This window comes from Tamandua tetradactyla, chromosome 20 (assembly GCF_023851605.1).
Source record: "Tamandua tetradactyla isolate mTamTet1 chromosome 20, mTamTet1.pri, whole genome shotgun sequence".
NCBI lineage: Eukaryota > Metazoa > Chordata > Mammalia > Pilosa > Myrmecophagidae > Tamandua > Tamandua tetradactyla.
This window is the reverse complement of record NC_135346.1, coordinates 50,043,709-50,060,098: the sequence shown is the minus strand read 5'-3', so window position 1 is coordinate 50,060,098 and position 16,390 is coordinate 50,043,709. Positions and strand designations below refer to the sequence as shown.

Genomic DNA, 16,390 nt, shown 5'->3' with positions numbered 1-16,390 from the left:
TCTGTTGCAGAAGATAGGTTAGACTTGTTTGACTATCAATCCATGATGCTTTTCTGGAATCAACTCCCTAATGCAATTATATTTCCTAAAATGAATTATTTTCTTTGCTCATTTTACTACAGAGGCAGGTCTGAGATGTGCTTTTATAATAAGTGGTTTGGCTAGCATACAATTCCTCTACTGCAGCCACCCTCACTGTCTGATGATCTTTTTCTCCTCTTGAATTAGGAACTTGGAATTAAGGTTGCTCTATATAAACTAACGAAGCTAGAGAGAACTTTATGAAGCCTTAAAAAAAAAGAAGTCTAAACTTCTTTTTTAAAAATGCAGAGTTTAAACTTTCCCAGGTCATTCAATCAATGGTCAAGAGTTGTGACCAGAACCTGGGTCTGCCCAAATCCCTGGGCACCCAAATCCTACCCACTGCCACCACCTACCCACCTCACCACACCTAGAGCCCAAAATAGCTTGAAAAGATCAAGCATCACTGAATTCTAGTGGCATTTTCAGACTTGACGATACAATTCAATCATCATTTACTCTCTTATTCAGTTCACTGGTGCATCATTTGTCACTTGTCTCTTCCCAAGCAGTGTGACCTAGGGGCTCAGTCGTCAAGTCCTGACTATTCTGCGAAATGCTATCTGCAGGATTTTAAGTGATTCTTCTTCTTTCTAAGCCCAACTTTCCACTTCTGCAAGAAAATATGGTCTTGCACCTAAGGAGCCCCAAGGTCACTTCCAGCACTGACATTCTGCAGCCCTACAGTCATCCAGAGGGCTGGAATCTCTGGTGCAAGCCTGAAGTCCATCGTAGTTGATATTGGTAATGACCGAAGGCAAATTATGGTGTTGGGTAGTTACCAACCTGAAGTTAGGTAGGTGAGTAGGCAGGTAAGCAGGTAGATATGTAAGAAGGTGGATTTTTCCAAGAAAGCTTGATGTTATAGTTCAGAATCAGGGCTCAAAAAACATGCAGAGAACATTTGCCCACTCACACAGCTCATGAGCCATCTTAATTGCTGGGAAGGTGCAAAGGCCATGCAGCAATTTCACAAAGGACCCAGTACAAGTTCAATGCCAGTCCTTGCTTTAAAATGGTATGAGAAGGGAAAGAGGTTTCTTCCAAGGAAGAAAGTTCCTAGGGTTGGAAAACATGGATATCTGATCCTCTTCTTCACTCACCTCGTCCTGCTCCCACTCCCAATGAAACATAAAGACCATCTCCTCTTAGACACACACCAACACAACAACACACACATACACTTCTAGATTCTTTTCTGAAATATGAGGGATGCATAAAATAGCAAATGCCATCAGCTCCGAAGTTGTATAAATACAAAGACAGCATTTTAGGTCGCATTGAAAAGTAGTTGTCGGAAATATGCCATTCATTCAGAGTCTCTAAGTGCTCTGTCAAGCTTTAACTTGATTAAAATTGAAAACCACATTGCTTGAAAACCAAACGTGAAATCGAAATCTCTTTACTCGGTGCTCTTACGTTCTGAAGCCTGGGCTTATGGATTATCCTCAGTTAATTTATGCCATCTTTGTGCCATACATTAATTTTGAATATATTTGTTGAAAATTTCCTGTAGCTTGCATTTATGGTTGTCAAAGGGGCTTTTATCTTGAAAAAAAAAATGGTGCTGGTTTTAATTACAATTCTAAATGGCTTCATAACCATCATGAACCCTGGATTTACATCATCTTTATGACAGCCACGCAATTCCCGCTTTATTGATTTTGTCATTTGCTTCATTACAGTTAATGCAAACCTTTTGTACAGAGACAATTCTGGTGCCTCTCTCTTCTTGGAGGGGTTAGTACAGACCATCAAGACCAAAATAGGGCCTCCATCCTGTCCCTCCACCCCCTGATTCCACTGCAATGCTGACCCAAGGAAAAATCAGGACAGGAAGTGTTTCCAAAGTGGCTATCCAGCACAAGCAAAGGAAATATTAACTCTAAGTATCCAACTCTTTCCTCTGATCAGATGGGTTCACACTTTCCCGTTTTGAAGTCTTGTGAGATGGGATCACACAATGTGGCAGGACCACCGATTCATCCCATCCCAAACCTCATTCACCCTCTGTTTTGAAAAGACTCACAGAAGCGACCAGTCCCTCGATGTTTCACGTGGGAATCCTGCACCCCCACCCCAGTCCGGCCAGGGGCAAAGGGGCCAAGGTGTACTGGGGATGTAGATGTAGTGTGTTCTAGGCTAAGGTTATTCCCAGGATGGCAAAGTGAAACTTTAGATGATGAGTTGAGGAGGAACTTTTTTAGGAGAAAAGCAGAATTAGGGAGTTTGAGGCAGTAGGAGAAAATGCAGCTTGTTCATTAGCACCCACTGAGAAGGGACATGGGATCCAGAAAGTTACAAACAGTTGAGGTAGCAAAGGAATTTGCTGGGCACTCAACAAATAAGTGAAGCCACTTCAGGGGACTTTGTGGGCAATGGCCAGGTTACTATATAGACGTTTGGATGATTAAAAAAAAAATAGCACTTTTGACCTGAAAATGAGTATTTTTTTTTCCCTCAGACCTAAGTTGACAGGGGTTTGCTTTTCCAAAATCAAGGGTTGTGAGGGGACTAGCCTTTAGTTGGGATGAGAAAGTATAGGTGAACTTGCCAGAGAGAGAGAGGGTCCAAAGATCATTTCTTGCTGGAGGAGGGGCAGGGAGATTCCCATTTCTAATTTACTTTATTGGTAAATCTTACAGAAAGTTTAGAAGACTTCGTCTCTGCCCTTTCACCTCCTGGGAACTTACTGGTGAATCACTCAACTTGAGGGTACCACCTAGTTTGAACTTTCTCCTCTTCTCTCTCAGAGGCTGTGTTTCCCACTTGTAGATGCGTCTCATTTTGCCAGTCCCCTGGTTGATGTGGGCAGTCCAGCCTTAGCATTCTGAGGTCACTGTAAAAAATTATCGAGGGCAGTGCAGTAGTGTCTCAGTGACAGAATTCTCACCTGCCATGCCCACGTTCATTTCCCGGAGCCTCCCCACGTAAAAAAAAAAAGAAAAGAAAAGAAAAATTATCAAATGTTGTTTTAAAAGTTGTCTCCGTGACTTCTGGCAGGGAGAGACATACTGTTGCTGAGACACGGCAGAGCCAAGCAGGAAGGGGAGACTTTTCAAGGAGACAGAGCAGAAAGAGCCACAGTAGCCTGGCCTCTTATATCTAAACCCATAAACACCCAGAAGCTTGAGGTGGAAAGGGCTGATCTTGTCCTATCCCAGAACCACCACAAGAATCTCTCCCTGGTTGGGGCAGTAGAGAGCACTGGAGCTGAGTGGTTTTCTGTGGAGCAGTTTGGCAGAAGTTAATGCCACATTCGTTCATGCTGGTGTTTTTTTGGAATTTTACTGTTCAGCCCTCTAATAGGAAAAATCTCCACCTTCACTGTTCCAGACAAGAGAGAACTCCTATTTGAATTCTCACATTGCACAAGAAAAAAAATTTTTTTTCCTAACTCCTCAGATAAGTACCTGTCATAACAGAATGAGAAAATCCCCATATAAGACTTAGGGACCAGATTACAACTCTGCAGCCCTGTAAAAGCCCTGGAGGTCGCCGTTGGAAAATCATCTATTTCACACCTTTGCTTTACTGATAGGGAAATTTTAGCCCAGAGAGATTAGGTGAGAACCCAACAAGGTCAAAGATTCTTATCATCTGATTCCTGCACAAACTTTTTTTTTTTTTTTCACTAAATGACACTATCTCAGAAAACTCTGCTGCTAGCAAGTAAGGAAAAGAAACTCACTCTTCGGTTTTCCTCCAGATCAGCACCTCTCAGCCTCAGTTCTGAAGTGTGAGCCATGTCCTTATATCCCTTTACTGGACTCAGAGAAGGAGTTGGAAGCCTCCTTCGAGCTTGAGGTGGCCCGTTAAATAGAAGTAGCTGCAAGGGATAGCCAGGAACAGTTGCTCAGGACAAGGACGCCGGTCAGTAGAACTGGCCCTCATCTTGGTAGCCTGTGGGAACCCCCTCTCGGTGGGGTCCTCTGGCCTCTACTTACCCCACCACCACCATCATGTTTTCCTGGGCTCTTCCTTCCCGTCCACCTTTTCTGGATTTATTCAGTTCTGTGAGTCCCTTGGGGCTGCCCCCTGGAATCCTGTGAGAATTTGGAGACAAGCTGTGGGGAAATAACTCATCCTTCTCACCGAGCCCTTTGCCCCCGTATCTCCCCCCCCCCTTGCCTTTCTTCGTGGAAGGGTGAGGCCGCCCAAATCCCCCCAGACCTGAGGCCTGCGGGGAAAACTTTTCTGGACAGGGGCTGCAGTTTCCCAAACTGCCCTGGAGGTAAAAGCCTTCTCTAAGAAGGCAGGAAAAGAAGCCATCTGAGGAACAGCGAAAAGAAAATGAGAAATTCGGCTTCTGAAACACAAATACAATCCACTGAGTTATCTGGGCTGGTACCACAGAGAGCAGGGAGCAGTGGTGTGGAAAATACAAAATAGTGGCTAATCTGCCAACATTCTACATTTGACTAAGGAATCTGGCAAGTGAGCATTTTTTTTTTTGTTTTTTTTTTTCCTTCCGTCAAGTTTACTGTTTCCATTCTCTTTGCTTAAACCATTATTATTTTTTCCTCAGTGGATAGTGACTGGTAGTGTCCCCAAAGCAAGCCAGGTAAAATAAGCCAGGTTTAGAGCTTCAAAATTTGTTATAAATAATCCCCCAAAGTAGGCAGATTAAATCCCCCCATTTTCTCTCTTTCATTCTCATTTCTCTTCAAATGTCAAGATATTACTGTTCACGTCCAGACAGAATTGGGTTTGCTGCTCCATCCTGCCTGCTCGAAGATCAGGCAGGCTCCAGGCTTCCCTGCCTTTCCCTGTGATGTTTTGCAGGAAAATTGCCCTTATAAAGCTCTTCCCTGCCACAGAAAGAGTGAGCTCCTGACCCCTGGGGTTTTTGTTTTAGGTAAAATTCACATCATATAGAATTAACCATTTTAAAATGTACAATTTGGTGGTGTTTAGTACGCTCACAATGTTGTGCAACCATCACTTCTCTCTACTTCTAAAATATTTTCATCACCCCCAAAGGAAACCCCTTACCCATTAAACAGACCCTCTTCATCACTGCTCCCCCCCCCCACCTCTTCCCAGACCCTTGACAGCTACCAGTCTGTGTCCTGTCTCTGTAGAGTTACTAGTCTGGATTTTTCATATAAATGGAACTACAAATGTGGAACCTTCTGAGTCTGGCTTCTTTCACTCAGCATAATGCTTTCAAGGTTCATCCATGTTGTTGCATGAATCAGAGCTTCCTTGCTTTTTGTGGCTGAGTAATATTTCACGTATGTCCATACCACATTTTGATTATCCATTCATCCATTGATGCACATTTGGGTCATTTCCACCTTTTTGTTATTCTGAATAGTACTGTCATGTACATACATGTACAGTTTTGGTTTGGACATACAGGTTTTGTCTGAACACCTGTTTTCAGGTCTTTGGGATATATACCTAGGAGTGAAATTGCTGGGTCATATAGTAATTTTTTGTTTTACTTGTAGACCCAACCACTGTTTTCCACAGCAGCTGCACCAGTTCACATTCCCACTCAGCAATGTACAAGGGTTCCAATTTCTCCACATCCTTACCAACACTTGTATTTCTCCCTTTAAAAAAAAAAATTATGGCCATCCTAATGGGTGTGAATTGGTATCTCACTGTGACTTTTGAAGTTGTGTACTGGCTACCTCCTGCATGCCAGGCACTGTGGGGCAGGGCCAGGGGCAGTAGTGAGTGAGACAGATAGAGATGAGTGAGTCCACATGTGTCAGTATCCATTGAAAGTATTAGTAAAGAGAAACCAGACACTGGCCTTTTTCCAAAGTATTTCAATCCTGCACGTTAGCTGGATTGAATGTGGTTATCAGCACTGCCTGTGTTGCTGAGTTTTGATGCCCCCTTTTTAAGCAGTTAATTACAGGGGCCTTGATATCCCAGTTACACTGCGCTTACAAGACACATTTTAATTGGTTTCTGCTGCTGCAAAGATACCTGAGTGATGGCTCACTAATGCCCACTGACCCCGTACATCCTAGTACCCCATCTGGTTAACACTGCCTGGTTGTTTGGGGAGCCACAGCTTGTACATCTTTAGAAGACAGATTTGTATCACTACTCCAGAAGCCCACGCTCAGGAAAGACTATTTAAAAGCCTGGGCGGTTAACAATTTGCCTTGACCAAAGAGAGCCCTTTCTCTGGATATGCTTTTCTCCTCTTGTGCTGGTTTGAAAGGATGTATGTACCCTAGAAAAGCCACGTTTTACTCCTAATCCCATTTTGTAAAGGCAGTCGTTTCTTCTAATCCCTATTCATGCTATAGGTTTGAAACTTCTTCTCTCTGGAGATTTGACTCAATCAAGAGTGGTTGTTAAACTGGATCAGGTTGTCTCCACCCATTCTAGGTGGGTCTTGATTACTTTACTGGAATCCTATAAAAGAAATATTTTGGAGAAAGCAGGAGATTCTGAGAGAACCGAACAATGTAGCCATGAGCAGCAGAGAGTCCACCAGCCAGCGACCTTTGTAGATGAAGAAGCAAAATGCCTCCTGAGGTACTTCATGAAACAGGAAGCCAAGAGAGAAAGCTACCAGATGATACTGTGTTCGCCATGTGCCCTTCCAGATGTGAGAGAAGCCCGACTATGTTTGCCATGTGCCTTCTCTCTTGAGAGAGAAACCCTGAACTCCATCAGCCTTCTTCTTTTCCTGGATGCCTTAGATTGGACATTTCTATAGACTTGTTTTAATTGGGACATTTCCATAGCCTAAAAATTGTTAACTTGCAACCTATTAAATTCCCCCTTTTAAAAACCTTTCCGTTTCTGGTAGTTTGCATTCCGGCAACTAGGAAACTAGAACACCTCTCAAAAAGCACCTGGTAGGGGCATCTTGGTTAGGAGGACTCCAGACAGAGCCCAAGAAGTAACCTGGAACCACAGCATTTCCTCAGGTATAGGCACCTGTCCATTATTTTCAGGCACTGGAGCTAAAATCAGGCTGCTTCCCTGAGCAACCCTAAAAGTCAAATGGAATGGGATTCCCAGGGAATCTACATGAGCGAAAGAGAGCAGGACACTGGTTGGTGCTGTCCACACCGACAGTATTCTGGAGAAGAATACTTGTTAGGCCAATGAAAGCAACTGGGTTCCAATGGCAAATGCCAAAACCAAATCCTAACCTTTGCTACCAGCCTCTTCCCAGCCTAAATAACTGAGCTCAGACTGCATAGTCCTATTTTACATTCCTATCTTTGCAGTTTGAAAGGCAAAAGAGAGGTGGAATGGCATGGTGGTGAAGCCATGAGGCTCCTGGCTCAGGAAGGCTTGGGCTTGAACCTGACTTTTCATGTACTAACTGAGTTCTCTTGATGCTGCTGCATAACCTCTCTGAATTGCAGTTTCCTCATTTGTCCCCTACTAGTCCTAATGCTATAAAACAAGTGCTTGAAAGGAGAGATGGCTAAAGGGTCATGAGAGCATGGAGACAGCAGCTAGTTCATTTTGACCCATCTATGCAGATGGGTCATAACCTATGCAGGAAGGTTTCATGGAGGATGTGCCTTAAAGGATAGGGAAGCGGGAGCAGGCGGGGCGGAGGGCGCGGGTTTGTCCCCAGACCCAGGAAGGAGAAAGAAACCACATAACAAAAGGCATGGAAATGTGAAAATACTTGGTGCGTTGATATCTCGTTTTAAGAGTGAGGGAGAAATAGACACGGAAGGCCTTAATGGAACCATCTTCAGAGAAGCAGCATCACTGAGTCATTATGAACGTGGACAGACCTGGGTTCAAAGTCGAGCTTAGTATGTAGCACCCAATGCCTCAGTTTCCTCTTCTGTAAAATAGGGATTGTGTGGTTGTGAGAGCCAAATGAGATGAGCCATGTAAGGAACTCAGCTCAATACTGGACACCTAATAAATTGTGAGTACATGGTATGTGCCATTACTGTTGTGGTTGTGTTGCTGCTAGTTTCATTGTTGCTGTTACAATTGTAGTGTAACCACAGGAGATTTGCGTACAGATTGCAATACAGATTAGGGAATGTTAAGAATTTTCTGGTGTATAAAATTCTTAAGGGCAGGGGTTGTACAGTGTAGTGTATAATAGCTCCTGGTGTGGCATTTGACACTTTTAGGTGCCCTGTACATTATTGACTGGTTATTAATTGAAAACAACCACCTAGAAATAGGGTCAAATTTTGCAAGCACCCTCCTTAGTGGGTCTCACCTTTGGAAATTGTGAATATTGCCCATAATGGTATCATTCTCCCGGTAAGCGAAGAAAAAATATTTTTTTTTGTATAGGCTTTTGGTGACTTCTTGTAGTTCAATCTCATATCAGCTGGAGAAGGACAGAAAGCATGTGAGTCTGAACTGCTGCCCTCATTCCAGAAAGGAGATATTGAATATCTCAAATAGTAGATCCCTTGGTCTAGGATAAAGAAGAAGGGATAGGCTCAAATCACAGAAGGGTCTAAATAAGAAAACAGCAACTGTTTCTTAAGAATTTCCTAAGAAATCACTTTCATGTCATATAACTAAGAACCAAAAGAGAATTTAAGGATGATCAAAAATGGATCCTGATATTTTATTCATTTTAGGGAAAAAAATATAAGCAATGCATAAATACATTATCAGAGTACATATGTTTCATTGATACTCAAAATTTCCTTTTGGGCTAAATATTACTATCATTATTTTTACAGATGAAGAACCTGAGACTTGGGGGACCATGAATAAGAATCCCTTCGTTCACCCAGAAATTGCAGGAGCCCTGCTCTTTGCAGTTTACACAGAATGGGTAGGAAGGGTTGGGGGCCCCAAGGGTTAATATGGGTTGGAAATAAGAGTGAATTCAAGGAAGTCTTAGTTAAATTTCTAGATGAAAAATCTGCATGATTATTTTAAAAGGAAACAAAGGTCTTTTGAGGGTTGAGAAGAGGGGCAATCCATGTCCTCCCCAGTGCAGCCCCCACACTTTGGCAGGGAGAGAACCCCAGGCTGGGGTGAGCCCCTGATGCTTAAGGATCCTGTACTTGAACAAAACCCAGCATCCCACCTGGGCACCTGTACCTGCAGCTGGAAGAAATACCTCTGCATTAGCTTGTACTTACCGGTTATAGTCACCCAGCTGCTATAGCTTATCTCTAGGAACCAATGGAGACATTTTTTTGAAACTCCCAGAGGTGGGAGCGTGGGGCTGAGGGAGAATCCCACCGCAGTCTGTGCTGGTTGGCTTAGACAAAAGGAGAGAACACCGGAGTTGTGGGAGATAACTTTCATGCTGGTTAACCAGAGCACATTTCATCTTCCCGGGTTCTCAGTCCCTCTCCCTTCCTGCGCCTCTGCCAAGGAGGAACCGCAGATGGTTATCACTCCAGAGTGTCACTAGGGAAACCACGAAGCCACCCCAATCTCTATGGAGACGGCCATTTATTTGTTCCTGCCTCTGAGTATTCATGACATCAGCAAGGCCGGCAAGTAAAGCACGGATACTTCTTACAGAGAAATGTTCATCCCCAAGGAGGGAGGTTGAGAAATCATGTTAGAACATTTCAGCGATTTTCAGAGCTCCCACCTGCCTCATTGTAGGTGTGTGTGTGTAAAAGGACAGCCCATTTGTTAGGGGGTGCTGTCAGGAGGCTTTCAGAGTCTGTGCCACTTAAGCTGATCGTGAACCAACAGTCCTTTTAAGGCTTAGGAACATGGAGGAATAATGTGCTGAGAATAAATCTACTTACAGCTGTGTCAGCCCTAGGAGTATAAAAGGGTCACCAGCCATCCCAGTTTGAATTGATGGGTTTCTGGGGGCAGGACAAGAAACTTTAAGCGCTAAATTAAACAGGGAAAGTTCTGGACAAGCTTTGGTGATTTGATCATCTTAGGTATAAATAAACGCTTTGTTCTAATACTAGGTTGGCACAAGAAACAGGTGTATTTGAGACCAACCTCAAAACATGAGAGCACCTTTTGCTAACAGTAACCAAGTTTCCATTTTGGCACCTTGGCCTAAAAGTTGCTGGAAAATTAATGAATCTCTCTCACATGAATATGGGGTGTTTTTGTTTGGCTCACTTTTTTCCTTTGTCCTTTCCTTCTTTCTTCTTGATTTCTTTATTTCTTCCTCTCTCTCTCTCATATTTTATTGTCTGATTCCCCTAAAAACACTAGAAATTACTTTCAAATTCAAACTGGCCCAAATTAGATGAAAGCTCATCTTTCCTCCCGGTTGCTATTCTTAATGCTAGATTGGTTTGCAGGGATTTCTCCCTTACCTTTTCTTTTTCTTTTTTTTTTGAATCACAAATTCATTTCCCAAATCCCCAACACACAGAAACTATGCAAACACAGAAGTAGAGTTATTGATATTTCCCAGCGATGTGTAAAACACCCCTTTATTCTCTAAGGTCTGGTGTGTCTTTTTGTTACTAATCCATCATCTGTGTTCACATTATTGCAGAATTTCTTTTCGGGAGCCCCTTGTAGAGGGAATGCAGTTTATTCTCCTGCTGAGAAGTTGCATCTGTAGATCAGCAATATGATATATCCTAAATAAAAAAGCATTACGCCATTACGCTGGCCATGTGGCAAAATGTGCATAATGCTGCTTGTTAAAACAGATTCATACTTCAGGTTTTAACTAAGTCCTATGCAGAGAGTTCTGATCAGAGAGTTTCATTAAACAAGGATTCTGTCCTTTACCAAGTGGGTTCGGTTGGTTAAAGTCTTTGAAATGCTAAAAGTCACTTATCTAAAGATCTCTATAAATAATGGTTGGATACATGGGTTAAATTTCAGTGGTCAACAATCATTTACTTTACCTATTTTATAATATATATTTGCATTTACATGCACACACTAGGGAGATGTTATATGTAATTATATATGTAGGAAAATAGGTATAAAGTTGTCAGTTCCTCTGGGCAGGGATCTTTAACAATGCTTAAATAATTCATGGATCAGTAAACATATCTATATTCATGTAGTCTTGAGCCTGGTGGACAAGTGTACAAAATGTGTACAAAAAAATGAAAGAGTCACCTCTTTTTGGCTCAGCTGAGATGCTGTTTTAATGTGGAATTACAGTAGCTTCTTAATGATGAGAAGAAATGACATTTCATTAACAAATTGTGGCTTAGATCAAGTGTTTGATTTGCCTACAAAGTGTGACCAGTTCTCAATTACATGAAGTATACGCATTTCTCTCGAACATAATTTTTTTGCCTTTTGCCAGTTAAAATAACCTTGAGTTTAATTTTTTTTTTCTTTCTTAAGACTCCAACCAGCAGCAGACAATTGCTTCCTTAATTTGTTCTTCAATAATGTTTTTTATAGAATCTTAAACTGTCATTTAAAAAAAAAAAACCTTCAGAAGTGTTTACTAGATTTCTTGTTTTCTATTCAAAGGGCGACGGAATAATAGGGAAAAAAGCAAAACATGTCAGAGACTACTTGATGTTTTGTCTTCTGGCTTGTTTCATGAAATCAGCGATTCCCCGGGATATTTTTTAGAGTTGCAACATTGTATTTCTCCTCAGTGTAGAGAAAAGAACTACACCTGGAATAGTGTGTGTATGAACAGACATTCTACCAAAACCAAATTCAAATTAGCTTAGTTTTTTGAATTCTTTTATACCTTTTAAGATCATTGAAATGTAAAAACCCACAGATGGTAGCCTTCTGAATGTTTTCAAAGGATGACTTTACTTCATTGTACCTTCCAGGTACCTAAAACGGTGAGAACATCTAATAATACTCAGTTACTTTTGGGGGTTAATTAATTTTTGAATTCCAAGACCATAAACTTGCTTTGCATTTCTAGTAAGGCTTCGTTCATGAATTTCATGCGCAAGTCGTTAGACCTGTTTTGTACATTTTATGCAGATAGCTTTATTCAGAGATTAGCAAAGTGTTTTAACTCCAAAGGGGGCTGAATTTTAGCTGCTTCCCCTGTTTGTTTGTTTTTTTTAACATGGGCAGGCACCGGGAATCGAACCCGGGTCCTAGGGTATGGCAGGCAAGCATTCTTACCTGCTGATCCACCATGGCCCACCCATGCTTCCCCCGTTTTAGCATGAGGAGGACTGTGACCATTTTAGCTGCAGTCTTAGAGCAAAATGCTGCTGTTGGATTTTGGCCCTGGAGTGACAGTGCCCTGAGGCTGAGTTTATCCAACCCTCTGATGGGATGCTGGGGCCCTGAGAACATCTGGATGAGAACGGTACAGGTCTGGATGTGCCCTGGTGTGTAGACCCTACATCTTGATGACTAGGTGGGAATTCTGCTTTCTCCCAGATATCCTAAAAGCCTGTTTCTGGAAATTTCTATTCTCAAGGTGTTCCTCATTGAGACTAAAGTGTATCACTGAAATCATGTAATAGTGTTTTTTCTCCTTCCTTCCTTTTCTCTTCTTCCTTCTCTTTCTTTCACTGTTGTTCTTATAGGTTGATAAATATATTGCTTTTAATAATATAGTTCATTTTTTAACCCAGAATCTAGATAGTCTTCTTTAAATTTTGAGCCCCCAAAATATTTCTATCCAGTTTCAATTATGAAATTTGAAATTTAATGGAAAAAGATGAATTGTGTTAATGGGAATGTATTATGGTCACGAATAGGGATGTTTGCAAAAGTGCTATCTCCCTGTCTGCTGTTTGTGGAGATTAAGTCCTCATGCTGCCTTTCTTTTCTAACTTGTTTATCTTCTCAGAGTGTAAAAATACAGTAGTCAGAAAGCTTTTCTCGGGGAGACTGCATTCAGTTCTTGTCCGAGGTTCCCTTTCTAAATGGACTCTGGTACCATTTGAAGTCCTTGCATTGTTTGGGGAAATCTGAGTTTCCTGGGGAAATTAGAGTCATTATTTTAATACCATGGACGTTTGTCTGGGGGTCTTATCCACAGGCAGGACAGTGGAAATGAAATCGAGAATTCTGTATAAGGTGACGGACAATAAAAGTTGCCTCCAAGGCGGTACAGCGGTGGCTCACAGTGGCAGAGTTCCCGCCTGCCACGCCAGAGACCCGGGTTTGGAGTCTGTCTATGTAAAAAGAAAAAGTTGCCTCTAACTCTTAGCTGGTCTTTCCTGAGTCCACTGCCTTCCTGCTCCTTCTTTACATCCTGGGCCCATCTACATTTCCCCTTTATCCCGAGTCTCCTTCCCCAGTGCCCCCTGCAGGGGGAGAGGGGTCTATGTCACAGAAGACTAGCAGCCTGGAGGGGTAGCTCCAAGGGGCATAAAGGGAAGCTCAGTCGTTATTCGTTGGTATTGGAAGGCTCCCGGGGCCACGGTGTGAATCTGCTCACATCTTCTGTTCTGTACAGTTCGGACCCAGCCCCCACACACTTCCAATGGAAGGTGCCGTCATCATGCCAGTTTTATTGACCGATTGAGATGTTCCGGCACTGTGAGAGGCACTGGAGTCAGTTATTTGGTGTGGTAAGAGGAAAGGATCCAGTGACAGTGGGAAATAGACTTCACATGGCCAGGAAAAACAGAAGGAGCTCTTAGGTATCCTAAGACTGCTGAGTTCTTTTTGCACAATTCCAAAGTTCTTTTTGCACCTGCTTACTGAGTGATGGCATGCTTGTCAGGGGGCGATGGCAGGCTTTTTACATTTGTTTTTGAGAGCATCTTTGAACTCTCCCTTTTAAAAGCACGATATGGACTTTTGACATCAGAATTTAAAAAACACATCGGCAGCGTCTGGTCCCATCACCCCCAGAAGCTAATGGCTAAGTCGAATCCCTTCACCTCAACTGAGGAAGGTGCCCTGTGCATTTGGTGGCACTCCACTCCAACGTCCTCAAAGCAAGTTTGGGCTTGCGTTCATTTCGGTTCCCTCTTCTGCGCTTCAGGCTTAAATTGTGTGTCTTTGAGCTACAATTTTGGAAAGAAAAGCAAACCATTTCGGACCAAGCATGTTTTACTTTGTTTCAGTGACTTCGCTTATTTGCATGAGGTACATGAATATAGGAGAGCTGAGGAGTGGAGTAACTGTTGCGATTTTCGGCTGCCCTGCTGGCCTTCCATCTGCATCTCATTTCTGTGACTCTTCTAAGTGTATCTTGTCTCTGACTACCCAGGCTGGAATATAGTTCTCGCGTAGTGCATCTGTGGTTACAATGAAAGGAGACGATCTTGGTTACAATAAATGTCTTCTAGAACAGCACACTTCCACATAAATATTTTAAATTTTGAGACATGTTGTATGCTTTAAAGTAGTCTATAGCACGCACCCACAGAGATGCTGATATTTATATTAAAGCTCAGGTTTCCCCATTACTGATAAACAACTAGGTGTCAACTTGTGCTGCCAACTGAAAATATTTTAAAATCACATAATTAATAATGTATCAGACTAACATCTCTCCTTCTAACTTTAAAATGATCAGAGCCTTCTGCTAAGACTCTTTGTTTCCACTACTTCCCTGGGTTGCAGCTATCCTGATGAGACACTGAATAGTGGATTTTACTTTTTAATCTCTTGCCCGTTCTCCCCCTCCCTGCCCTTTTTCTTGTCCTTTTTAAATCTCCTTCCATCACTTCAGGTTTTTTTCTCTTCATTTTATGACTTCTCCCCTGCAGATTCCATTCTTTTGGATGTAAAATTCTGTACATTTAAAATATCCTATTTGGTTCCTGGTGTTCTCAAAAAGGAATAGAAAATGCCTCATAAATCCAACAATAAATAACACACTAATAATAAGGACCTCTCTGAATTGTCTGCACAAAAGCAGTTGAACCACAAACTGCCATCTGCACCCACCACCTCAGTCTTCCCAATTCTATGATTTAGATACTTTTATCCTTAAGCGGATGGTGCCATTTTTGCCGAATTCAGCATGTTCATAGAACAGTTTCTTGGAGCCAAAAGCCAACTCTACTGCATTTCTGCTTGGTAAGGTTTGGTGGCCTTGGCGTGGGGGCAGCAGTTGTTGATTCATTCCCTTAAACTGATGATAAATCTAGAAACTGGGCAGTAACACTAGACTGCCTTAATAGAAACTCTGCAGGGAATCGGTAGCCCCAACATTTACGGGAAATCCACGAGAAAAAAAAATGCTCCACAAACTAATGTTAGGAAAGATGTCCTAGAAAATTAGGGGCAGCGGGGACTGAGTGGGAGTGCAAGCAGTGGGCATCAATCAGCAAGAACTCTGAACACTAGATGTGAAACTCGTCTCTCTGAGTGCTTCTGCTTCTGGAGATACCCATTGCCTGTTTGTTTATTTTTAAAATTCTAAATTAAATGTCTAAAACTTATATTGAGAGTCTTACTGGGATGATGCAATTCCCATAAGATCTTGAAAGAGCTTACCGATCTCTTGTGATTGCATATATTCCATTCGCACACATTCACTTTTGAATGATAATGGTATTTTCATTTTAATTCCGTCTTCCTTCGGCAGAGTATGGAAGCCCTGTACGAGGGTTACTTTGCCACATCTTCTGCCAAGAGTTGTCCTGGACTAGATTAGGGAGTGTTACAAATCAAAAGAGCAACAGGAAATCCCTCCACCTAAGAGGGGTTCGTTTTCCCTGAAACAAAAGAAAGAAAGAAGGAAAAAGAGCCCATAAAGGAGTTTTTCGTTACAGTCCCACTTCTTTCAGCCAACCCTACCAAAAACAGTGATACGCCTTGCCGACAAAGCGTGATCGGCGGTCTGCTTAAAAACCTTTTTTTCTCTATAACATCTTTTTTTAAGACATCAAATGGGTTATATCTAAATATATAATATTTAAGTTTCAGGGTGTAGTCACAGTAAATATCCTGACTTACATAGCCTATGTTTTTTATTTTGATAGTATGGCATCTATTTGTTGTCGTTCAACCAAAAGACCTTACTCCCCAGCTAAAATACTTATTCGTCAAAGTCTCTCTTTCAAAAGACACCGTTTTCATTCTCATAGGGTGTAAAGGGAAACTAAGAAAAAAGGGAGGCCTGAAATAGATGCATTAAATTCTTCCCAATTTAAATTTAAGTGGTACATCTTTAAGGCAATAACGATACTCCTTCTTGTCCCCCCGCCATGAATGAGTCTATCAGTGGATTTCTTTAATGTTGACGATGGTTGGTGCAGTTTGAGGGAATCTGTATTTAGTCAGAAAATGCTTCAGTAGAATGACCTGCCAGATGGGTCCCATAGCTATGCAGGGAGGCATCAAACCACCACAGACATTTGGTGCTTAGAATAATAAAAAGACTATAAAATTAGATTAGTTGAGTCTAATTTGGAATTGGTATATTCCCCATGCACCCTTGCCGCTCTTGGGCAGATAAAGCCTTGAGATTTAGCACTGTGTCAGAGCAAAAGACTGCAACTTCCAGTAAAAGGGAGATGAGGGGGAGAGA

General features: G+C 42.1%; 1 protein-coding gene and 1 long non-coding RNA gene across 3 annotated transcripts in view; one reads left to right on the top strand and one right to left on the bottom strand.

Moving 5' to 3' along the window:
- SLIT3 (slit guidance ligand 3) overlaps nucleotides 1-16,390 on the top strand; it is a 617,936-nt gene that overhangs the window by 442,196 nt on the left and 159,350 nt on the right. The window lies entirely within an intron of this gene.
- LOC143664595 (uncharacterized) lies at nucleotides 2,679-9,434 on the bottom strand. 2 transcript variants are annotated; one of them, XR_013166535.1, is made up of 5 exons: nucleotides 9,150-9,434; nucleotides 8,264-8,467; nucleotides 4,029-4,127; nucleotides 3,773-3,910; nucleotides 2,679-2,920 (listed from the first exon to the last, which is right to left on the bottom strand). It is a non-coding gene; the product is annotated as an uncharacterized LOC143664595 (long non-coding RNA). The 2 variants fall into 2 exon arrangements; XR_013166536.1 differs by lacking the exon at nucleotides 8,264-8,467.